This window comes from Ranitomeya variabilis, chromosome 1 (assembly GCF_051348905.1).
Source record: "Ranitomeya variabilis isolate aRanVar5 chromosome 1, aRanVar5.hap1, whole genome shotgun sequence".
NCBI lineage: Eukaryota > Metazoa > Chordata > Amphibia > Anura > Dendrobatidae > Ranitomeya > Ranitomeya variabilis.
The window spans coordinates 947,087,400-947,112,855 of NC_135232.1; the positions used below are offsets into that span (position 1 = coordinate 947,087,400).

Consider the following 25,456-nt stretch of genomic DNA (forward strand, 5'->3'; position numbering starts at 1 on the left):
GGGAAATGTTTGTCAGCCCATGCACTTAGTGTATGGGCATTACAAGTCTAGGAGACCCGCTCCTGTAAATTGGGCCTAGTTTTTAATGAGGCCATCCTCCATCTCTCATCATTTTTCACCACTAGATCACCAGGGTTCACGTGTTCCGTGCTGCAACAGACAGTCAATTTTTTGGCCAGGGTGTCTGTGATCCCCATTAAATATTTTTAAAATATATATCCCCCACGGGAAATGTTTGTCAGCCCATGCACTTCGTGTATGGGCATTACATGTCTAGGAGACCAGCTCCTTTAAATTGGGCCTAGTTTTTAATCAATGTTTCCTCATTCTCCACCACTAGATCACCAGGGTTCACATGTTCCGTGCTGCTACAGACAGTCAATTTTCTTCCAAATGGGATTGAGGTTCGTGCAAATTTGGGTCAAAGCGGCCCTTGCATTCAATGCATAAGGAAAGAGTATGGTAGGACCAACTGAAGAATGTGAAGTGGGTTTTCCTGTGGCCATCCAGAAACAGGGTTCAAAGGCTTATTGGGGTGCATATGACTTGGTAGCAGGGCAGGCCTTGCAGTTAATACATAAGAAAACAGTATGGCAGGACCAACTGAATAATGTGAAGTGGATTTTCCTGTGGCCATCCAGTACTTGGGTTCAAAGGCTTATTGGGGTGCATATGACTTGATAGCAGGGCAGGCCTTGCATTCAATGCAACATTTTTTCAGGAACCCCTCCTGTACCTCTTGTGAAAGGGGTATTGGGGCACGTTGCACTTATTGGCAGCCCAGCCACTCACTGCATAGGTAATAACAGCATAGGAGACCCACTGTTTAACAATGCCCCTCTAAAAATAGGCTTTGTGACTTTAAGAGTCCATCCTTCATAAATAAAACAAGATGGGTCTGCTTATGTGTCATACACCACATGGCCAGCTAGGGTTGTTAAATGTTACAATGACATTTCCCAGTGAATGCATTTGTATGGGTTGAAAGCAATGTGAAAGTTGAAAAACGCATCAAAAACACTGCATGTGAACATACCCCAAGTGGTGGAGAAACATTTCGGTCCAGGGTAAATTATTTTGCCTTATATGCAAGTCATTAGCCTGGAAAGGATGTAAAGGATGTAGCTTAACATATTTCCCAGCAAAATCCATTTTGGTTTAGATTTTGTATGTTTTTTGATGCAGCTGTAAAAATGGCATGAAACTCTGACAACATTGTTTACAGCTGTGACCTTGGAGTCAGAAAGGTTTCCAGGGGCGAACCCCCTGATGTTCCCATGTCATTTGAGCAGTGTTTCCATCATTCTCTGATGTTTTCAGACCTTAAAAGGACCCCCGGGGGGGATCGCAGTAAAAATACTCAGGATTCCCATAGACTTACATTAGGCTCGTTGCTCGGTTCGAGTACCCAAGTATTCTAATTTGCTCGATCCGAGCAACGAGCACCCGAGCATTTTAGTGCTCGCTCATCACTATTGCTTAACTGTTCATAACAACAGTAATTTTGACCAGGGGTACCAAAACTTTTACATGCCACTGTGTATATATATATATATATATATATATATATATATATATATATATATATATATAGGGTTGAGCGAAACGGATCGTTCATTTTCATAAGTCGCCGACTTTTGGCAAAGTCGGCGTCTCATGAAACCGAGCCGATCCCTGTGTGGGGTCTGCCATGCGGTACGCGACTTTCGCCAAAGTCGCGTTTCAATGACGCTAAAAGCGCCATTTCTCAGCCAATGAAGGTGGACGCAGAGTGTGGGCAGCGTGATGACATAGATCTCAGTCCCCACCATCTTAGAGAAGGGCATTGCAGTGATTGGCTTGCTTTCTGCGGCGTCACAGGGGCTATAAAGGGGCATTCCCGCCGACCGCCATCTTACTGCTGCTGATCTAAGCGTAGGGAGAGGTTGCTGCAGCTTCTTCGGAAGCAGGGATAGTGATAGGCAGGGTACATAAAGCCACAAACCGCTTGTGCTGTAGCGATTTCCACTGTCCAATACCACCTTTTGTTTGCAGGACAGTGGAAGCTACATTTTTTTTTCCTCAGCGCTGTAGCTCATTGGGCTGCCCTAGAAGGCTCCCTGATAGCTGCGTTGCTTTGTGTGTACGCCGCTGTGTAAACCAACTGCTTTTTTCAAAGCACAAATCCTGTTTTTCCTTCCTTTCTGCACAGCTATCTTGTGTGTTTGTCCACACTTTTGTGTGCAGCAGTCCTTTTACAGCTGCCTGCCATACTTTTCTGAGATAACTGCAGGGAGATAAATATTGGCAAGTCTGCCTCCGTGCCATTGCTGTGTGTGGTATCTGTGTCTCATTGTGTGGCACTGAAAACACTGTGTAATACTTGTCCTTTTTTTTTTTTTTCTAAATTCTCCCTTTTCCCAAAAAAAAATTAGTGGGAGATAAATATTGTCAAGTCTGACTCCGTGCCATTGCTGTGTGTGGCATCTCTCTATCATTGTGTGCCACTGAAAACACTGTGTAATACTTGGCCATTTTTTTTTGGGGGGGGGGGTACATTCTCCCTTTTCAAAAAAAAAAAAATTATTGGGAGATAAATATTGGCAAGTCTGGCTCCGTGCCATTGCTGTGTGTGGTATCTCTCTCTCATTGTGTGCCACTGAAAACACTGTGTAATAGTTGGCCATTTTTTTGGTGGGGGGTACATTCTCCCTTTTCAAAAAAAAAAAAAAATATTGGGAGATAAATATTGTCAAGTCTGCCTCCGTGCCATTGCTGTGTGTGGCATCTCTCTCTCATTGTGTGCCACTGAAAACACTGTGTAATACTTGGCCATTTTTTGGGGGGGGGTACATTCTCCCTCTTCAAAAAAAAAAAAAATTATTGGGAGATAAATATTGGCAAGTCTGCCTCCGTGCCATTGCTGTGTGTGGCATCTCTCTCTCATTGTGTGCCACTGAAAACACTCTGTAAAATACTTGGCCTTTTTTTTTTTTTTTCTAAATTCTCCCTTTTCCAAAAAAAAAAATTAGTGGGAGATAAATATTGGCAAGTCTGCCTCCGTGCCATTGCTGTGTGTGGCATCTCTCTCTCATTGTGTGCCACTGAAAACACTGTGTAATAGTTGGCCATTTTTTTTTGGGGGGGGGTACATTCTCCCTTTTCAAAAAAAATAAAAATATTGGGAGATAAATATTGTCAAGTCTGCCTCCGTGCCATTGCTGTGTGTGGCATCTCTCTCTCATTGTGTGCCACTGAAAACACTGTGTAATACTTGTCCTTTTTTTTTTTTTTCTAAATTCTCCCTTTTCCAAAAAAAAAATTAGTGGGAGATAAATATTGTCAAGTCTGACTCCGTGCCATTGCTGTGTGTGGCATCTCTCTCTCATTGTGTGGCACCGAAAACACTGTGTAATACTTGGCCTTTTTTTTTTTTTTTTCTAAATTCTCCCTTTTCCAAAAAAAAAATTAGTGGGAGATAAATATTGGCAAGTCTGCCTCCGTGCCATTGCTGTGTGTGGCATCTCTCTCTCATTGTGTGCCACTGAAAACACTGTGTAATACTGGGCCTTTTTTTTTTTTTTTCTAAATTCTCCCTTTTCCAAAAAAAAAATTAGTGGGAGATAAATATTGGCAAGTCTGCCTCCGTGCCATTGCTGTGTGTGGCATCTCTCTCTCATTGTGTGCCACTGAAAACACTGTGTAATAGTTGGCCATTTTTTTTTGGGGGGGTACATTCTCCCTTTTCAAAAAAAAAAAAAAATATTGGGAGATAAATATTGTCAAGTCTGCCTCCGTGCCATTGCTGTGTGTGGCATCTCTCTCTCATTGTGTGCCACTGAAAACACTGTGTAATACTTGGCCATTTTTTTGGGGGGGGTACATTCTCCCTCTTCAAAAAAAAAATAAATTATTGGGAGATAAATATTGGCAAGTCTGCCTCCGTGCCATTGCTGTGTGTGGCATCTCTCTCTCATTGTGTGCCACTGAAAACACTCTGTAAAATACTTGGCCTTTTTTTTTTTTTTTTTCTAAATTCTCCCTTTTCCAAAAAAAAAAATTAGTGGGAGATAAATATTGGCAAGTCTGCCTCCGTGCCATTGCTGTGTGTGGCATCTCTCTCTCATTGTGTGCCACTGAAAACACTGTGTAATAGTTGGCCATTTTTTTGGGGGGGGGTACATTCTCCCTTTTCAAAAAAAAATAAAAATATTGGGAGATAAATATTGTCAAGTCTGCCTCCGTGCCATTGCTGTGTGTGGCATCTCTCTCTCATTGTGTGCCACTGAAAACACTGTGTAATACTTGTCCTTTTTTTTTTTTTTCTAAATTCTCCCTTTTCCAAAAAAAAAATTAGTGGGAGATAAATATTGTCAAGTCTGACTCTGTGCCATTGCTGTGTGTGGCATCTCTCTCTCATTGTGTGGCACCGAAAACACTGTGTAATACTTGGCCTTTTTTTTTTTTTTTCCTAAATTCTCCCTTTTCCAAAAAAAAAATTAGTGGGAGATAAATATTGGCAAGTCTGCCTCCGTGCCATTGCTGTGTGTGGCATCTCTCTCTCATTGTGTGCCACTGAAAACACTGTGTAATACTGGGCCTTTTTTTTTTTTTTTCTAAATTCTCCCTTTTCCAAAAAAAAAATTAGTGGGAGATAAATATTGGCAAGTCTGCCTCCGTGCCATTGCTGTGTGTGGCATCTCTCTCTCATTGTGTGCCACTGAAAACACTGTGTAATACTGGGCCTTTTTTTTTTTTTTTTAGGATAAATTCTCCCAGAAAAAAAAAAATAGTGGGAGATTAAGATTGGCATTTCTGCTTGAGTGCTAGGCCTGTGTGTGCCATCTGTCTCAAATTATTGGGCCACAGAAAACCTAGTGTGTAACATTGGGCCTGATTTTCCTTTCAGTGTCAGGCACCTATAAAGGTATATATAAATCCTACAGAAGTTTGAGTTCACCTTATAAGTTGTTTTACAGTAACAAATAGTGTTACTTTGTTTACGTTTTGCAAGCAATGAGGAAGTCTAGTGGAAGAGGTCGTGGCCATGGGCGGTTATTGTCAGCTGGTAATGATGGTAGTGGTGGTGGAGCATCAGGTGGTCGTGGTAAAAGCAGTACAGCACCTAAGTCTCGAGTTGTTGAGCCAGGTTCCTTGTCTGGCTACACAGGGCCTCGAACGCTCTCTTTTCTGGGAGTAGGAAAACCACTTTTGAAGCCGGAGCAGCAGGAACAAGTATTGGCTTTCATTGCTGACTCTGCCTCTAGCTCTTTCGCCTCCTCCTCGGAAAGTGCCAAATGTCAGAGCAGTGCATCGTCAGTGGATGCTCCCGGTCAGGGACAAATCGCTTCCTTGTCTTCTTCACCCAGAACAAGAGAGAAGGATGCGTCAGGAGACACAACGGGTTACTCCATGGAGCTCTTTACACATACCGTTCCTGGGTTAGACAGTGAAACAGTTAACAGGCCATATCCATTAGAAGTTGAATCGGACATGGAGTGCACAGATGCACAGTCACAGCCAGATTACTATGCTGTTCCTTTCACTCAGACCAGAACATTGCCCTCGCAGTGTACTGAGGCAGAATCAAACCCAGCGGAGACTATGGTGCCCCGTCACAGACGCTATACCACCGGCTTACACGGTGACACAGACGAAATCGCACACGACATAGAAGAGGAGGTCATAGATGACCCAGTTGTGGACCCCGATTGGCAGCCATTGGGGGAACAGGGTGCAGGCGGCAGTAGTTCTGAAGCGGAGGAGGAGGAGCCGCAGCAGGCATCAACATCACAACAGGTTCCATCTACCGGGCCCGTATCTGGCCAAAAACGCGTGGCAAAACCAAAACCAGTTGGAGGACAGCGTGGCCATCCGGTTAAAGAAGCTCAGTCTGCAATGCCTGAAAAGGTATCCGATAGTAGAAAGAGTGCAGTCTGGCATTTTTTTAAACAACATCCAAATGATCAGCGCAAAGTCATCTGTCAAAAATGTTCAACAACCTTAAGCAGAGGTCAGAATCTTAAAAGTCTAAATACAAATTGCATGCATAGACATTTATCCACCATGCATTTGCAAGCCTGGACTAACTACCAAACGTCCCTAAAGGTTGCAGCACCCTCGGCCAATGAAGCTAGTCAGCAACGCTACATCCCTTCCCTCCCTGTAAGCCGACCATTTCCCACACCACCTGCAGTATCTGTGCAGCTTTCGTCGCCAGGCCAAAGCAGTCAGGGAATAACCAGGTTAGTAGTAGGAAACACTGCATGTAGGGCACCGGCAAGAATACCATCTCCAACCCTCTCTCAGTCACCCATGTCCACCGGCACCACCGCTAGTTCCAGCTCTCCAGTCCAGCTCACCCTACATGAGACTCTTGTTAGGAAAAGGAAGTAATCATCCTCGCATCCGCGTACACAGGGTTTGAACGCCCACATTGCTAGACTAATCTCATTAGAGATGATGCCCTACCGGTTAGTTGAAAGCAAAGCTTTCAAAGCGCTGATGGACTACGCTGTACCACGCTACGAGCTACCCAGTCGGCACTTCTTTTCTAGAAAAGCCATCCCAGCCCTCCAACAGCATGTTAAAGACCGCATCGTCCATGCACTCAGGCAGTCTGTGACTACAAAGGTGCACCTGACAACAGATGCATGGACCAGTAGGCATGGCCAGGGACGTTACGTGTCCATCACGGCACACTGGGTGAATGTGGTGGATGCAGGGTCCACAGGGGACAGCAATATTGGGACAGTTTTGCCTAGTCCACGGTCAAGGAAAGAGTTGGCTGTAGGCGTTCGCCCCCCCTCCTCCTCTTCCTCCTCCTCATGCAGAAGCGAGAGCTCGTCCACACACCCCAGTCGCACATCCACTCCATCCGCAGCTGCCACTGTTGCACACCAGGTGTGCCATTATGGGACAGCTAGTGGCAAGCGTCAGCAGGCTGTATTGGCAATGAAGTGTTTGGGCGACAACAGACACACCGCGGAAGTTCTGTCCGAGTTCTTGCAGAATGAAACTCAGTCATGGCTGGGCACTGTACATCTTGAGGCAGGCAAGGTTGTGAGTGATAACGGAAGGAATTTCATGGCTGCCATAGCCCTTTCCCAAATGAAACACATTCCTTGCCTGGCTCACACCTTAAACCTGGTGGTGCAGTGCTTCCTGAAAAGTTATCCGGGGTTACCCGACCTGCTCCTCAAAGTGCGCAGACTTTGCTCGCATATCCGACGTTCGCCCGTACACTCCAGCTGTATGCAGAACTATCAGCGGTCTTTGAACCTTCCCCAGCATCGCCTAATCATCGACATTTCAACAAGGTGGAACTCCACACTGCACATGCTTCAGAGACTGTGCGAACAGAGACGTGCTGTTATGTTTTTGTGGGAGGATACACATACACGGGCAGGCAGTTGGATGGCAGACATGGAGTTGTCAGGTGTGCAGTGGTCGAAGCTACAAGACCTGTGTCAAGTCCTTCAGTGTTTTGAGGAATGCACACGGCTGGTTAGTGCAGACAACGCCATAATAAGCATGAGCATCCCCCTAATGCGTCTGCTGATGCAAAGTTTGACGCAGATAAAGGAGCAGGCGTCTGCAGCCGAGGAAGAGGAAAGCCTTGATGACAGTCAGCCATTGTCTGGTCAGGGCCGTGTAGAGGACGCGGTAGCGGGCGAAGAGGAGGAGGAGGATGATGGGGATGAGTACTTTTTTAATGAGGAAGCTTCTCCTGGGCCAACAGAAATTAGTGGCGTTGCAAGGCCGGGTTCTGTTTTTTTAAGGGAGACAAGTGACGTAGATTTGCCTGTAACTGCCCCTCAAACCAGCACAACCGCAGATTTGCCAACAGGAACTTTGGCCCACATGGCGGATTATGCCTTACGTATCCTCAAAAAGGACCCACGCATTACTAAAATGATGAGCGATGACGATTACTGGTTGGCCTGCATCCTTGACCCTCGCTGTAAAGGCAAATTGCAAAATATTATGCCACATGAGAACCTCGAACAAATCTTAGCAACCAAACAAGCTACTCTTGTAGACCGTTTGATTCAGGCATTCCCAGCACACAGCGCCGGTGATGGTTCTCACACAAGCTGCAGGGGGCTACATGGCAGAGGTGTTAGGGGTGCACAGATCAGAAGTGGCGTTGGACAGAGGGGTTTTCTGACCAGGTTGTGGAGTGATTTCGCAATGACCGCAGACAGGACAGGTACTGCAGCATCTATTCAAAGTGACAGGAGACAACATTTGTCCAGTATGGTTACTAACTATTTTTCTTCCCTTATCGATGTTCTCCCTCAACCGTCATTCCCATTTGATTACTGGGCATCAAAATTAGACACCTGGCCTGAATTGGCAGAATATGCGTTGCAGGAGCTTGCTTGCCCAGCAGCTAGTGTGCTATCAGAAAGAGTATTCAGTGCTGCTGGTTCAATATTAACCGAAAAAAGGACTCGTCTGGCTACCCAAAATGTGGATGATCTCACCTTCATTAAAATGAACCACTCCTGGATTTCAAATTATTTTGCCCCACCTTTCCCGGCTGACACCTAGCTTTCCTATAAAAAGGTCTTGCTTGTGGACTGGTCTTACTGAGTGTTCCAATCTGTTAATTTGCAGCAGCTGTTTGTCCAGCATACGACATGTTTACACCTCCCCCAATGGGAAAAATCCCCCCACGGGGCCGTTGTCTCGCCACTTGGCGCAAGCACCCGTTACAGTGCTGATTGTCTGAAGAGGCGGGTGTGCCCGCTTTTGGTCGACGGCATTGCCACTGGGTCCCTCATAGTACAATGTAGTGTCTCTGGCGGTGGTGGTGCGCACCCAACGTCAGACACACCGTTGTAACATGAGGGGCCCTGGGGCGGTACCACCGGCCACAAGAGAGTTCCCCCCCCCCAGCTCAAACTGTGCTGTACCACGTGCAAAATTATCTCGCACAGCTCCACCAATGTTTAGTCTATGCACCGACATCATTCAATGCCTGGCACTGACAAACAATACCAATTTGTTTGCATCCATGATGCTAGTTAAAGTAGTCTGGGTCAGTGTCCTATATTGACACCAGTAAATACTAATTTACTGCCAAATTACTTTGTCATAAACTCTGCAGATGAGCCCACCCCTGTAACTAAGCATGCCACCCTTTTTTTACTTATAGTTGTTTTGCGAGACATTAACATCTATTTATTTTTTTGGAGTACTAACTGTGTCAGACACTCCTTGCAATACTCCTCCACTGACCACAATGCTGCCTGCCTGTGTATCCATGTAACCGATGTAAAACTGCCATGAGCCTATTGTTGGTTATTTTATGCCTTTGATAGCCTGTCTGCCGTCCCTACTTGCATTACTCCTCCACTGACCACAATGCTGCCTGCCTGTGTATCCATGTAACCGATGTAAAACTGCCATGACTGCCTACTGTTTGTTATGTTAGGCCTTTGTGAGCCTGTCTGCGGCCCCTACTTGCAATACTCCTCCACTGACCACAATGCTGCCTGCCTGTGTATCCATGTAACCGATTTCAAACTGCCATGACTGCCTACTGTTTGTTATTTTAGGCCTTTGTGAGCCTGTCTGCGGCCCCTATTTGCAATACTCCTCCACTGACCACAATGCTGCCTGCCCGTGTATCCATGTAACCGATATAAAACTGCTATGAGCCTATTGTTTGTTATTTTAGGCCTTTGATAGCCTGTCTGCGGCCCCTACTTGCAATACTCCTACACTGACCACAATGCTGCCTGGAGTGCCTGCCTGTGTATCCATGTAACCGATGTAAAACTGCCATGACTGCCTACTGTTTGTTATGTTAGGCCTTTGTGAGCCTGTCTGCGGCCCCTACTTGCAATACTCCTCCACTGACCACAATGCTGCCTGCCTGTGTATCCATGTAACCGATGTAAAACTGCCATGACTGCCTACTGTTTGTTATTTTAGGCCTTTGTGAGCCTGTCTGCGGCCCCTACTTGCAATACTCCTCCACTGACCACAATGCTGCCTGCCCGTGTATCCATGTAACCGATATAAAACTGCCATGAGCCTATTGTTTGTTATTTTAGGCCTTTGATAGCCTGTCTGCGGCCCCTACTTGCAATACTCCTCCACTGACCACAATGCTGCCTGGAGTGCCTGCCTGTGTATCCATGTAACCGATGTAAAACTGCCATGACTGCCTACTGTTTGTTATTTTAGGCCTTTGTGAGCCTGTCTGCGGCCCCTACTTGCAATACTCCTCCACTGACCACAATGCTGCCTGCCCGTGTATCCATGTAACCGATATAAAACTGCCATGAGCCTATTGTTTGTTATTTTAGGCCTTTGATAGCCTGTCTGCGGCCCCTACTTGCAATACTCCTCCACTGACCACAATGCTGCCTGGAGTGCCTGCCTGTGTATCCATGTAACCGATGTAAATCTGCCATGACTGCCTACTGTTTGTTGTTTTAGGCCTTTGTGAGCCTGTCTGCGGCCCCTACTTGCAATACTCCTCCACTGACCACAATGCTGCCTGGAGTGCCTGCCTGTGTATCCATGTAACCGATGTAAAACTGCCATGACTGCCTACTGTTTGTTATGTTAGGCCTTTGTGAGCCTGTCTGCGGCCCCTACTTGCAATACTCCTCCACTGACCACAATGCTGCCTGCCTGTGTATCCATGTAACCGATTTCAAACTGCCATGACTGCCTACTGTTTGTTATTTTAGGCCTTTGTGAGCCTGTCTGCGGCCCCTACTTGCAATACTCCTCCACTAACCACAATGCTGCCTGGAGTGCCTGCCTGTGTATCCATGTAACCGATGTAAAACTGCCATGACTGCCTACTGTTTGTTATGTTAGGCCTTTGTGAGCCTGTCTGCGACCCCTACTTGCAATACTCCTCCACTGACCACAATGCTGCCTGCCTGTGTATCCATGTAACCGATTTCAAACTGCCATGACTGCCTACTGTTTGTTATTTTAGGCCTTTGTGAGCCTGTCTGCGGCCCCTACTTGCAATACTCCTCCACTGACCACACCAATGCTGCCCGTGTACCCCTGGAACCTATTTAAAAGTTCATAGAACCTAGTTATATATTTTATTTACTATTAATAAGGCCATGATGGACTACGCTGTACCACGCTACAAGCTAACCAGTCGACACTTCTTTTGCGAGAAAAGCCATCCCAACCCTCCACCAGCATGTAGAAGACCGCATTGTCCATGCACTCTGGCAATCTGTGAGTACAAAGGTGCACCTGACAACAGACGCATGGACCTGTAGGCATGGCCACGGAAGATTACGTGTCCATTACGGCGCAATGGGTTAATGTGTTGGATGCATGGTCCACAGGGGACAGCCTACTAAGTCTGTCTGCAGTCCCTAATTCAAATTGTCCTCCACTGTCTAAATCGGAGCTTCCACCTTCTGGCTTTCGGCCTATAGTATCAGAAATTAAACTGCATTTGGCCTTCAACTTTGGTTACGGCCTACTAACGGTGTCTGCCCCTGCCTGGTGTTTTTCCTCAACTGAATAAAGCTGAGCTTCAACCTTCTGGCTTTCATTAAGTGCTGTGTTTTTAAAAATTGGTGGTTAGGGCCTACTAACGGTGTCTGCCCCTCCCTGGTGTTTTTCCTCAACTGAATAAAGCTGAGCTTCAACCTTCTGGCTCTCATTAAGTGCTGTGTTTTCAAAAATTGGTGGTTAGGGCCTACTAATGGTGTCTGCCCCTGCCTGGTGTTTTTCCTCAACTGAATAAAGCTGAGCTTCAACCTTCTGGCTTTGGGCCTATAGTATCAGATATTAAACTGCATTTGGCCTTCAACTTTGGTTACGGCCTACTAACGGTGTCTGCCCCTGCCTGGTGTTTGTCCTCAACTGAATAAAGCTGAGCTTCATCCTCCTGGCTCTCATTAAGTGCTGTGTTTTTAAAAATTGGTGGTTAGGGCCTACTAACGGTGTCTGCCCCTCCCTGGTGTTTTTACTCAACTGAATAAAGCTGAGCTTCAACCTTCTGGCTTTGGGCCTATAGTATCAGATATTAAACTGCATTTGGCCTTTAACTTTGGTTACGGCCTACTAACGGTGTCTGCCCCTGCCTGGTGTTTGTCCTCAACTGAATAAAGCTGAGCTTCATCCTTCTGGCTCTCATTAAGTGCTGTGTTTTTAAAAATTGGTGGTTAGGGCCTACTAACGGTGTCTGCCCCTCCCTGGTGTTTTTCCTCAACTGAATAAAGCTGAGCTTCAACCTTCTGGCTCTCATTAAGTGCTGTGTTTTTAAAAATTGGTGGTTAGGGCCTACTAACGGTGTCTGCCCCTCCCTGGTGTTTTTCCTCAACTGAATAAAGCTGAGCTTCAACCTTCTGGCTCTCATTAAGTGCTGTGTTTTTAAAAATTGGTGGTTAGGGCCTACTAACGGTGTCTGCCCCTCCCTGGTGTTTTTCCTCAACTGAATAAAGCTGAGCTTCAACCTTCTGGCTCTCATTAAGTGCTGTGTTTTTTAAAATTGGTGGTTAGGGCCTACTAACGGTGTCTGCCCCTGCCTGGTGTTTTTCCTCAACTGAATAAAGCTGAGCTTCAACCTTCTGGCTCTCATTAAGTGCTGTGTTTTTAAAAATTGGTGGTTAGGGCCTACTAACGGTGTCTGCCCCTCCCTGGTGTTTGCCCTCAACTGAATAAAGCTGAGCTTCAACCTTCTGGCTTTGGGCCTATAGTATCAGATATTAAACTGCATTTGGCCTACTAGTGTGGTTGGGCCCTTAAAACAGTGTCTGCTGCTCCTGGGTTTGCTACTCCACTGAACAAAGCAATGCCGCCTGTTTAGTCCTGTCCTGTTACCAATTTTGAACTGCATTTAGCCTACTTTATTCTTTGGCCTTATATCTGTTTCCTCCTCATCCTGCCCATTGCCCAGCCACTGCTAGATGAGTCTGCTGGTACATTGACCTAGACCACTACATTCCCCTTGCACTCTACACAGCCAGAATCTGACCCTGCTGAAAGTAAGGTTCTCCTTCCCGCATGTTATACCACCTTACACAGGGACAAAGAGGAAGGGGCAGATGAAAGTGCAGGTTCCTTCATCAGGTGGGGGGGGCATACTCGTTGGCGACGTCACTGGCACAGGGCCCCTCAGAGTACGCAAAAGTGTCGCTGCTGGTGGGAGGCGCCCCCGCCGTGCAAACACACCGCTGTACTTTGAGGGGCCCTGTGCCAGTGCCAATGTGAACAAGTGTGCCCCCCTGCTTGCTCAGGATCACAGCACTTGCAACGTTGAAATACTTACCTCTCCCTGCTCCACCGCCGTGACGTAGTCCACGATTCCTGGGCCCACTAAAACCTTGAACCAGCCCTACCCCCCACAAATTTGCCAAATGACCCCCAAGTTCCATTGAACAACTATTATTATAAAGTTAATTAAGATTGACAAGCTTCAGAAACAAGAATGGATGTTTTTGGCATTAAAATGGGCACTGTAGGTGTTTTCCTGGCCTCCACTCACTGCCGACTATGCTTCCCCATTGACTTGCATTGGGTTTCGTGTTTCGGTCGATCCCCAACTTTTAGCGATAATCGGCCGACTGCACTCGACTCGACTCTGGACAAAGTCGGGTTTCACAAAACCCGACTCGATCTTAAAAAAATGAAAGTCGCTCAACCCTATATATATATATATATATATATATATATATATACAGCAACTGTCTCTGCAATTTCAAACAACTGTAGAAATATAAAGTAAAGTGTTGATCACAGAACTAAATATTGGCTGTCTGAAGTCCGGAATGGCTGCTTCAAAACAAGATAAGATAATATTTAGCTGTGCAGTAAATAGAGATAATGTAGACTGAATATTATCATATCCAAGTTTGAAGGTACTTCCTTATAATATGTGCTAAGAAAATATATTTAAAAAAACATCTGTTTATCTTCAAAGCATCATGATAGCTTGGCCTGTTACACCGGTGTCATTGGTGTTTTGAATCAGTGTGTCATCACTCAGTGTACCAGCAGTGTTTTTTCAGTATGGATAAAGAAAGAATGAAATTACAAAGCTTCTCTTATTCTTTACAAAGTTAAACACATACAGCACACACAGATTCCATCCGAGTGCTGCATGTGTTTTACATGGACCCATAAACTTGTATTGACCTTTGTTATCCGTGCTGCACGTAAAAAACAGACCTTTCCCCATGAGATTTACATGGATCCACGGTATGTGTAAATACACGGACATGTACATAGCTCCATATATATGTGGTAAATGGATATTGGTTATAATGGGTATGTGTGTTATCCGTGAAAAGTACAGAGACCACACGTTCTGCAAACATTTGTTCTACTGCAGACAGGCCCCGGCAGGGAGGTTTGTGCTGTTGTCAGTTGTCTTACAGCCACACTGAAAACCAAAAGGAAGAGTGTTGTGAATTAGACTTTTTTGGCTCCCTCTTGTGGTCACTAGTGATATGACTCTGGGATTGTCTTTCCTTAGTTTGGCACCCACCTGGGTCGTTAGTCCAGGGGTGTTGCTATATGAACTTCCTGAATTCTCAGTCTGTTGCCTGGCATCGTTGTAATCAGTCCTTTCTGTTTGCTACTGTCTGCTGTTCCGGGTTCTTGCAAAATTAAGCTAAGTCCTGCTTCTGTCATGGTTCTCAATGGCAAGAGAAAGTAGTAAAGCATACAAAAAGGACTAGCTCTTGGAAGATGGGAACTAGAGCTGACTGTGAGCTAAACCTACCGCACAAATAACAGTGGCCGGGTAGCGTGCCTACGTTTTATCCCTAGACGCCCAGCGCCAGCCGGAGAACTGACTGACCCTAGCAGAGGAAAATACAGACCTGGCTTACCTCTAGAGAAATTTTCCCCAAAAGGCAGACAGTAGCCCCCACATATATTGTCGGTGATTTCAGAGGAAATTGACATACGAAGTATGAAGATAGGTTTAGCAAATTGAGGTCCGCTTACTAGATAGTAGGAAGACAGAAAAGGGAACTTCACAGTCAGCTGAAAACCCTTTCAAAACACCATCCTGGAATTACTTTAAGACTCTAATATCAACTCATGACACCAGAGTGGCAATTCCAGCTCACAAGAGCTCCCAGCCTCAGAAATAAACAATCACAGAGAACTGGAACAAAAATGCAAAACAAACTTAGGACTACAAGTCCAACTTAGCTGATAGTAGTCTAGGAGCAGGAACATGCAACAGAAAGGCTTCTGGTAACATTGTTGGCCGGCATAGAAATGACTGAGGAGCAAGGCTAAATAGACAACTCCCACATCCTGATGGAAACAGGTGAACAGAGGCGATGAAGCACACAAGTTCAGTACCACCAGTGACCACCGGGGGAGCCCAGAAACCAAATTCACAACAGTACCCCCCCCTCAAGGAGGGGGCACCGAACCCTCACCAGAACCACCAGGGCGATCAGGATGAGCCCTATGAAAGGCACGGACCAAATCGGAGGCATGAACATCAGAGGCTGTCACCCAAGAATTATCCTCCTGACCGTAGCCCTTCCACTTGACCAGATACTGAAGTCTCCGTCTGGAAACACGGGAGTCCAAGATCTTCTCGACAACGTACTCCAACTCACCCTCAACCAACACCGGAGCAGGAGGCTCAACGGAAGGCACAACCGGTACCTCATACCTGCGCAACAATGACCGATGGAAGACATTATGAATAGAAAAAGATGCAGGGAGGTCCAAACGAAAGGACACAGGGTTAAGAATCTCCAATATCTTGTACGGGCCGATGAACCGAGGCTTAAACTTAGGAGAAGAAACCTTCATAGGGACAAAACGAGAAGACAACCACACCAAGTCCCCAACACAAAGACGAGGACCAACACAACGACGGCGGTTGGCAAAATGCTGAGTCTTCTCCTGGGACAACTTCAAATCGTCCACCACATGCCCCCAAATCTGATGCAACCTCTCCACCACAGCATCCACTCCAGGACAATCCGAAGACTCCACCTGACCGGAAGAGAAACGAGGATGAAACCCCGAATTACAGAAGAAAGGAGAAACCAAGGTGGCAGAACTAGCCCGATTATTGAGGGCAAACTCCGCCAAGGGCAAAAAGGCAACCCAATCATCCTGATCCGCAGACACAAAACACCTCAAATAAGTCTCCAAGGTCTGATTAGTTCGCTCGGTCTGGCCATTAGTCTGAGGATGGAAAGCAGACGAAAAAGACAAATCAATGCCCATCCTAGCACAGAACGCTCGCCAAAATCTAGACACGAATTGGGTTCCCCTGTCAGACACGATATTCTCCGGAATACCATGCAAGCGAACCACATTTTGAAAAAACAGAGGAACCAACTCGGATGAGGAAGGCAATTTAGGCAAGGGAACCAAATGGACCATCTTAGAGAAACGGTCACACACCACCCAGATGACAGACATCTTCTGAGAAACAGGGAGATCAGAAATAAAATCCATGGAGATGTGAGTCCAAGGCCTCTTCGGAATAGGCAAAGATAACAACAATCCACTAGCCCGAGAACAACAAGGCTTGGCCCGAGCACAAACATCACAAGACTGCACAAAACCTCGCACATCTCGCGACAGGGAAGGCCACCAGAAGGACCTAGCCACCAAATCCCTGGTACCAAAGATTCCAGGATGACCAGCTAACGCAGAAGAATGGACCTCCGATATGACTCTACTGGTCCAATCATCAGGAACAAACATTCTACCAGGCGGGCAACGATCAGGTCTATCCGCCTGAAACTCCTGCAAGACCCGAAACAGCAGATAATATCACTCCATCCTTAAGGATACCTGTAGGTTCAGAATTACCAGGGGAATCAGGCTCAAAACTCCTAGAAAGGGCATCCGCCTTCACATTTTTAGAACCCGGTAGGTAAGAAACCACAAAATTAAACCGAGAGAAAAATAACGACCAGCGCGCCTGTCTAGGATTCAGGCGCCTGGCAGACTCAAGATAAATCAAATTCTTGTGGTCAGTCAATACCACCACCTGATGTCTAGCCCCCTCAAGCCAATGACGCCACTCCTCAAAAGCCCACTTCATAGCCAAGAGCTCCCGATTACCAATATCATAATTTCGCTCAGCGGGCGAAAATTTACGAGAAAAGAACGCGCAAGGTCTCATCACGGAGCAGTCGGAACTTTTCTGCGACAAAACCGCCCCAGCTCCGATTTCTGAAGCGTCGACCTCAACCTGAAAAGGAAGAGTAACATCAGGCTGACGCAATACAGGGGCGGAAGAAAAGCGGCGCTTAAGCTCCCGAAAGGCCTCCACAGCAGCAGGGGACCAATCAGCAACATCAGCACCCTTCTTAGTCAAATCAGTCAACGGTTTAGCAACATCAGAAAAACCAGTTATAAATCGACGATAAAAATTAGCAAAGCCCAAAAACTTCTGAAGGCTCTTAAGAGAAGAGGGCTGCGTCCAATCACAAATAGCCTGAACCTTGACAGGGTCCATCTCAATGGAAGAGGGGGGAAAAATGTACCCCAAAAACGAAATCTTTTGAACCCCAAAAACGCACTTAGAACCCTTTACACACAAGGAATTAGAGCGCAAAACCTGAAAAACCCTCCTGACCTGTTGGACATGAGAGTCCCAGTCGTCCGAAAAAATCAAAATATCATCCAGATACACAATCATAAATTTATCCAAATATTCACGGAAAATGTCATGCATAAAAGACTGAAAGACTGAAGGGGCATTTGAAAGACCAAAAGGCATTACTAAATACTCAAAATGGCCCTCAGGCGTATTAAATGCGGTTTTCCACTCATCCCCCTGCTTAATTCGCACTAAATTATACGCCCCACGAAGATCAATCTTAGAGAACCACTTGGCCCCCTTTATTCGAGCAAACAAATCAGTAAGCAGTGGCAAAGGATACTGATATTTAACCGTGATTTTATTCAAAAGCCGATAATCAATACACGGCCTCAAAGAGCCATCTTTTTTAGATACAAAGAAAAAACCGGCTCCTAAGGGAGATGACGAAGGACGAATATGTCCCTTTTCCAAGGACTCCTTAATATATTCCCGCATAGCAGCGTGTTCAGGCACAGATAGATTAAATAAACGACCCTTTGGAAACTTACTGCCCGGAATCAGATCTATTGTACAATCGCAATCTCTGTGCGGAGGTAGTGAACCAAGTTTAGGCTCCTCAAAAACGTCACGATAATCAGATAAAAATTCCGGAATCTCAGAGGGAATAGATGACGAAATGGAAACCAAAGGTACGTCCCCATGAGTCCCCTGACATCCCCAGCTTAACACAGACATAGCTTTCCAGTCGAGGACTGGGTTATGAGATTGCAGCCATGGCAATCCAAGCACCAACACATCATGTAGATTATACAACACAAGGAAGCGAATAATCTCCTGGTGATCCGGATTAATACGCATAGTTACTTGTGTCCAGTATTGTGGTTTATTACTAGCCAATGGCGTGGAGTCAATACCCTTCAGAGGTATAGGAACTTCCAGAGGCTCTAAATTAAACCCACAGCGTTTGGCAAAGGACCAATCCATAAGACTCAAAGCGGCGCCAGAGTCGACATAGGCGTCCGCGGTAATAGACGATAAAGAGCAAATCAGGGTCACAGATAGAATAAACTTGGACTGTAAAGTACCAATTGAAACAGACTTATCAACCTTCTTAGTACGTTTAGAGCATGCTGATATAACATGAGTTGAATCGCCACAATAGAAGCATAACCCATTTTTTCGCCTAAAATTCTGTTGTTCGCTTCTGGACAGAATTCTATCACATTGCATAATCTCTGGCGCCCTCTCAGTAGACACCGCCAAATGGTGCACAGGTTTGCGCTCCCGCAAACGCCGATCAATCTGAATAGCCATTGTCATGGACTCATTCAGACCTGCAGGCACAGGGAACCCCACCATAACATCTTTAATGGCATCAGAGAGACCCTCTCTGAAATTCGCCGCCAGGGCGCACTCATTCCACTGAGTAAGCACAGACCACTTACGAAATTTTTGGCAGTATATTTCAGCCTCATCTTGCCCTTGAGACAGGGCCATCAAGGCTTTTTCAGCCTGAATCTCTAAATGAGGTTCCTCATAAAGCAACCCCAAAGCCAGGAAAAACGCATCCACACTGAGCAACGCAGGATCCCCTGGTGCCAAAGCAAATGCCCAATCCTGAGGGTCGCCCCGGAGCAAGGATATTACAATCCTGACCTGCTGTGCAGGATCTCCAGCGGAGCGAGATCTCAGAGACAAAAATAATTTACAATTATGTTTGAAATTCTGGAAGCGAGATCTATCCCCGGAGAAAAATTCAGGCAAAGGTACTCTAGGTTCAGATATAGGAGCATGAATTACAAAATCCTGTAAACTTTGAACCTTCATAGCGAGATTGTTCAGACCTGTAGCTAAACCCTGAGGATCCATTTTCATCAGGTGAAGTCAGAACCATTCAAGGATTAGAAGGAGAGAGAGACGAAGGCTGCAGTAAGCAGAGAAGCTAGTAAATCAACTAATGAGCAAACTCAGAAAAAAAAAAAAAAAATTCTCTGCAGACTTCTTTTCTCTCCTTTCTTCTGCCAATAATTTTAACCTTCGGCCGGCCAAACTGTCATGGTTCTCAATGGCAAGAGAACGTAGTAAAGCATACAAAAAGGACTAGCTCTTGGAAGATGGGAACTAGAGCTGACTGTGAGCTAAACCTACCGCACAAATAACAGTGGCCGGGTAGCGTGCCTACGTTTTATCCCTAGATGCCCAGCGCCAGCCGGAGAACTGACTGACCCTAGCAGAGGAAAATACAGACCTGGCTTACCTCTAGAGAAATTTTCCCCAAAAGGCAGACAGTAGCCCCCACATATATTGTCGGTGATTTCAGAGGAAATTGACATACGAAGTATGAAGATAGGTTTAGCAAATTGAGGTCCGCTTACTAGATAGTAGGAAGACAGAAAAGGGAACTTCACAGTCAGCTGAAAACCCTTTCAAAACACCATCCTGGAATTACTTTAAGACTCTAATATCAACTCATGACACCAGAGTGGCAATTCCAGCTCACAAGAGCTCCCAGCCTCAGAAATAAACAATCACAGAGAACTGGAACAAAAATGCAAAACAAACTTAGGACTACAAGTCCAACTTAGCTGATAGTAGTCTAGGAGCAGGAACATGCAACAGAAAGGCTTCTGGTAACATTGTTGGCCGGCATAGAAATGACTGAGGAGCAAGGCTAAATAGACAACTCCCACATCCTGATGGAAACAGGTGAACAGAGGCGATGAAGCACACAAGTTCAGTACCACCAGTGACCACCGGGGGAGCCCAGAAACCAAATTCACAACATGCTTCCTTGTCTTTTGGTTATTTGCATTGCTCTTATTTTTTGTCCAGCTTGTACTAAATGTGATTCCTGATTTTGCTGGAAGCTCTAGGGGGCTGGTATTCTCCCCCCGGGCCGTTAGACGGTTCGGGGGTTCTTGAATATCCAGCGTGGAAATTTTGATAGGGTTTTTGCTGACCGTATAAGTCATCTTACTATATTCTGCTATTAGTCAGTGGGCCTCTCTTTGCTAAATACCTAGTTCATTCTTACGTTTGTCTTTTCTTCTTACCTCACCATTATTATTTGTTGGGGGCTTGTATCCAACTTTTGGGGTCTTTTCTCTGGAGGCAAGAAAGGTCTATCTTTTCCCTTCTAGGGTTAGTTAGTTCTCCGGCTGGCGCGAGACATCTAGAACCAACGTAGGCACGTTCCCCGGCTGCTGCTATTTGTGGTGCTAGGATTAGATATACGGTCAGCCCAGTTACCACTGCCCTATGAGCTGGTTTTTTGTGTTTGCAGACTTGGTATTTATTTCTGAGACCCTCTGCCATTGGGGTCATAACAGAAGAGCCCCGGAAACAAAGTGAGAAAATTTATTTCGTTTTTCTCAGATTTAATTCTGATATGAGATATAATATGATTAAAGAAAATGCACAGATTATGTGAGGAATTGATGGAAATTTAATTTTTTTGTGTGTATTTTCTGTGTTTAGCAATCCTTTTAATGCCTTAGGATATGTTCACATGCTGCATTTTTGCCATTTTTCACTCGTTTTTACCATGACAAAAGCAGCATTTTTCTGTACCAGCAAAGTGAATGAGACTTCTGAAATCTCATGCACTTATTATTTTTTCCTTGCATACTTGAAGCAGTGTAATATCTGCAGCACGTCAATTATTTCAGTGTTTTTGCAGCATTTTTCACCTACTTTACAAAAATGGGAAAAAAATGCATAAAAACACTTAAAATACACTTGCAGTTAACAGGAACAGTGGAGGTTAAGATAGGGTCTGGAAGACCAAGCTACATTTTAGTGAGAGCTGCTTGCTGGATTGCTAAAGAGGCAAACAAGAACCCCCAATTGACTGAAAAGACCTTCAGAAATATTTACCAGACTCTGAAATAGTAATATATTTCGCTACACTGTTCACCTGCACAAATATGGCCTTCAGGGAAGAGTCATCAAAGAAAACCTCTCCTGCATCCTCACCCTAAAATTCAGCATCAGAAGTATGCAAAAGAACATCTAAATAAGCCTGATGCATTTTGGAAAACCGATAAGTCTGCAGTGACTGTGTGACACATGACTCCCCCCAGCGTGAAAAGAGGGTATGTAAAAGTTATACATACCCCCGGCCAGTGGGCGCGGCCTTGTTCTTCATACATTTGTATGAAGCGACATCATGCCCTCTAGTCGGACATGCTCACTGGCCATCCGTGTCACCGGTCGGTGCGCAGCCTCGGCTCAATACAAGTGCATGGAGCGAGGCTGCACCCACTGGCTGGGGGCAAATATAAGTTAAAGATGGCAGGTAAACATGAACAAAGGGGGGAGGCTTCCGTATGCCCTCTACTTCACCATTTGCCTGTTCATTGGCTTCTTTATTAGAGAATAGGGATGCAATGTTCTTCGATCTAATGGAAAGATTTTTGTGTAAATTATCAAATGAAAGAACTCACAACTGGACCTGGGATGGAGAGGAAGACAACACAAACCAGATATTTAATTTATCAACATATACCTCACAGAGGTGGAAAAGAAAGTCCTGGGCTCAAGGCTGTCTTTCGTACCAACCACCGGATTTGACTCATTCAACTGGATAAAGGATCTTTTTATATGCAAACTAAAATGGCAAAAATATTTATCAATAATGATAAACAAAGGTGTGAGCAATTGGGCATAACATTGGAAGATCTACCTGATGTGAAAATTTTGGGATGAAGGACAAAGGGATACTGGCGAGGGTCCGTTTTCCGATTTGAAAACTGAGAGCACAAAAATTCCTCTTCCTGGGGACTTTGGTGGGATTGCTAATTTTTCAAATTAGTTACTGAAAAGATTTCTAAAATCAACCCCAAAAATGGGACCCATCCAAATTTATCCAAGGAGGAAAGAGATGAAATGTTTTGTCTGGAGAAAAACACCCAGAATACTATTAAGCCCCCTGATAATGGTGGAAACATTGTGATCATGGATAATGATAAATATCATAATATGTGCCATTCAATCCTATCGGATCATACCACCAATGAGATCCAAAAAAAGAATCCAGGAGCAGAAAGTCTTACAAATTATGGATGAGGCATTACAACTGGGTCTTATATATATAAAAAAGAGTTTAATTTCCATTATCCAAAACATCTGATGACTGCCACCTTCTATTTATTATCCAAAATTCATAAAGTACTAAGCCCTCTGTGAGGAAGCCTGATAGTATCCAGAATCGATGCCCTCTGCCAGAACTCCAGCTTTTATTTAGATCAAATATTGAACTCATTCGTGACTGCATTACCTTCGAATTTATTTGACATCATGGATCTTATCAATAAGCTAGAGAATATGGTGGTTGATAAAGAAGCCAAACTTGTCTTGATCAATGTGGAGTCGCTGTACAGCAGCATACCACATCGGTCGAACATGAAGGCTGTGGAATACTTTTTAAACACCAAAGGCCTACATCTAAAGCCCCACAACAGGATTATCCTCAAATTACTGGAATTCATCTTATGCCATAAGTTTTTCATTTTTAATGGATGGTACTACCACCAGTTCAGGGGCATGACAATGGGGAGCCTTTGTGTTCCCGCCTATGCGAATTTGCTCCTGAGTCGGTGTAAGGACACAGTTGTGTTCAGTGATGAGGAGGCAATCTGGTGTCCCCAAGTCACCTATTGGGGCAGATGTATCGCCGATGTGTTTGTGATATGGGCAGGAATTAATGGATCATTTGAGTCCTTTGTGTTACATCTGAACTCCAATGACATTGGTCTCTCTTTCACATGTGAAGTTGGGGGGACAAGCTCTCCTTCCTGGATGTTCTAGTCACTAAGGATGATGATGGTTCCCTTGATACATCTATCTTTAGAAAACCAAGGACCACAACTAATCTATTGCGCCAAGAGAGTCACCACCCAAAGAGAAAAAATGCATCCCTAAAAGACAGCTGTAGTCTGGGGGACTTCCATGTTGAAAGTAGAGAGCTAAAAAGGAGGTTTCATGAAAGGGGTTACTCGTGTACAGTCATAGTCACACAGCTTACCATCATGCCTGCTCAGAAGATAGGACAATTTTATTGAAACCAAAACCTAGAACAACAAATGAGTCTCTTACTCGTGTAACAGGGACATATGATGACCATGTGGACTAGGTGAAGTATATCTAAAGGCGATATTATTGTATTTTAAAAGATGATCCATATATCAGAAACTCTATTTCACATGCACCATCAGTTACATTTAGGAGGGGTAAATTGCTGAAGGATCACCTGTTGCTGCCCTGAACCCATGGGTACATGGAGCATTTTGGGGACATCAGAAGCTGCAGGAACACACCGTTAGCATGCCATGTTATATAAAAACATAATGTTGAATTAATTTCTATCTTGCTTAAGGTAATAGAAGTTGTCCCCCTCTTCAGTGTGCTTGGGGGATTGGGATTAGAAAATCTTACAGTGAGAAGCCAGATGGGCTTTTTGGCTTGATGCAGTGTTTTCTAAGGGACTAAATGAACATCTAAGCTTTCTCAGTTTCATTTAATCAGGAATCCTTTGGTCACTTTTACTTGTATATAACTCTTAACATATAGGATTCCAGCTTAAAGATGTTGTCCTTTACATTCTATAAAGCCCTCAATTATTTAAACCTTGTAAAAAGTATTTTTGTAAATAGCTTTTGTTGTCATCTGTGCTTGTGAGCGGCACTATTTCTGACCGCTCATTCAGCATTATGTGACTCCGGCTGCAGCAGCCCAGTCAGTCAGGAGGGATGCATGTCACTGGGTCATGCCCGGGTGATGCAAGGCATTCTGGAGCCTAACATGACATCAGTGCAGCCTGCAGCCGGAGTCACGTGATGCCGAGTGAGCAGTCAACGATAGCACCGCTCACAGTCACAGACGACAACAAGAAGTATTTACAAAAATACTTCTTTACAAGGTTTAAATAGATGGGGGCATTGTAGAATGTAGTGGACAACCTCTTTAAGCGTTTTTAATGGGATCATTACAGTATCTTAATAAGACAATTTAGTTTTAGCCCAACTATTTATTTATTTAGCAACATGGGCAAACATCAGTTACAAAAACCTTCTCTATATATATGGTCCTGTTTTTTACACCCAACCTTTTTGGGTTGATTCCCTCCTGTTTTATACATGCCTTCTCAGAAAAGCCTATTATGTAACCTGCATAGAGCTATATCCTGCTGGATAACTTGGACCATTACCGGAGGCATATGTGCATAGGATCAAGCTTATGGTGGGGCCTATGATTGGTGGCACCTTAGTATGTGGGATATAGAGGTGCACTAGGGCATAACTTGTGGGTGGTTGCGTCACCTGCAATGCCTTCTGAGAAGTGAATAGGAGCATAGCACGATATCATAATCATAATCAGGATTAATCATAATCCTGACGAAGCCACTCAGGTGAAACGCGCGTCGAGGCTTTCCTCTCTGCCTGCAGTACCTGCTATTCATTGCGAACATGTCTCAAGGTAACGGTACAACGTTCTTACTATACACATTGCATATGTAATTGCGTTACCTAGATTACGTCATACATTCCCTGTCACCTTATCATACTTAGGGGATGATTATGGGGGCTCACTCAACTTTATATCCTGCGCACATTTAGGAGTGTTACCCCATTTCTGACTATCTAGCATTTATTGGTCTGCAGTCAGAGTAGGACGCTCAAAACTGTTTTTCATGTTATCTTTAGCATTGTTTTTTTGCCATCTTTACATGCTATCTTTTAGCTGTTTTTCGCTACAACCTTTTGTTCATGTATTGTTATACTCTATAGTACGTTTTTGTATATTTAATACTCTAATAAACTAATTTTTGCATATATTATTCTCTATACCTCTATTTCTCAAGCACAGACCCTTGGTCTATGACCATTTCTAACATGATCCTTGGGATCAAGGTATTATTTGATTAGTCTGGTGCGT

The 25,456-nt window shown here is 44.8% G+C and overlaps 1 pseudogene; it reads right to left on the minus strand.

The window, feature by feature from the left end:
• Window positions 1-24,980, minus strand: part of LOC143799637 (piwi-like protein 1) — a 40,676-nt pseudogene extending 15,696 nt beyond the window's left edge.
• Window positions 24,981-25,456: the final 476 nt, after the last annotated feature.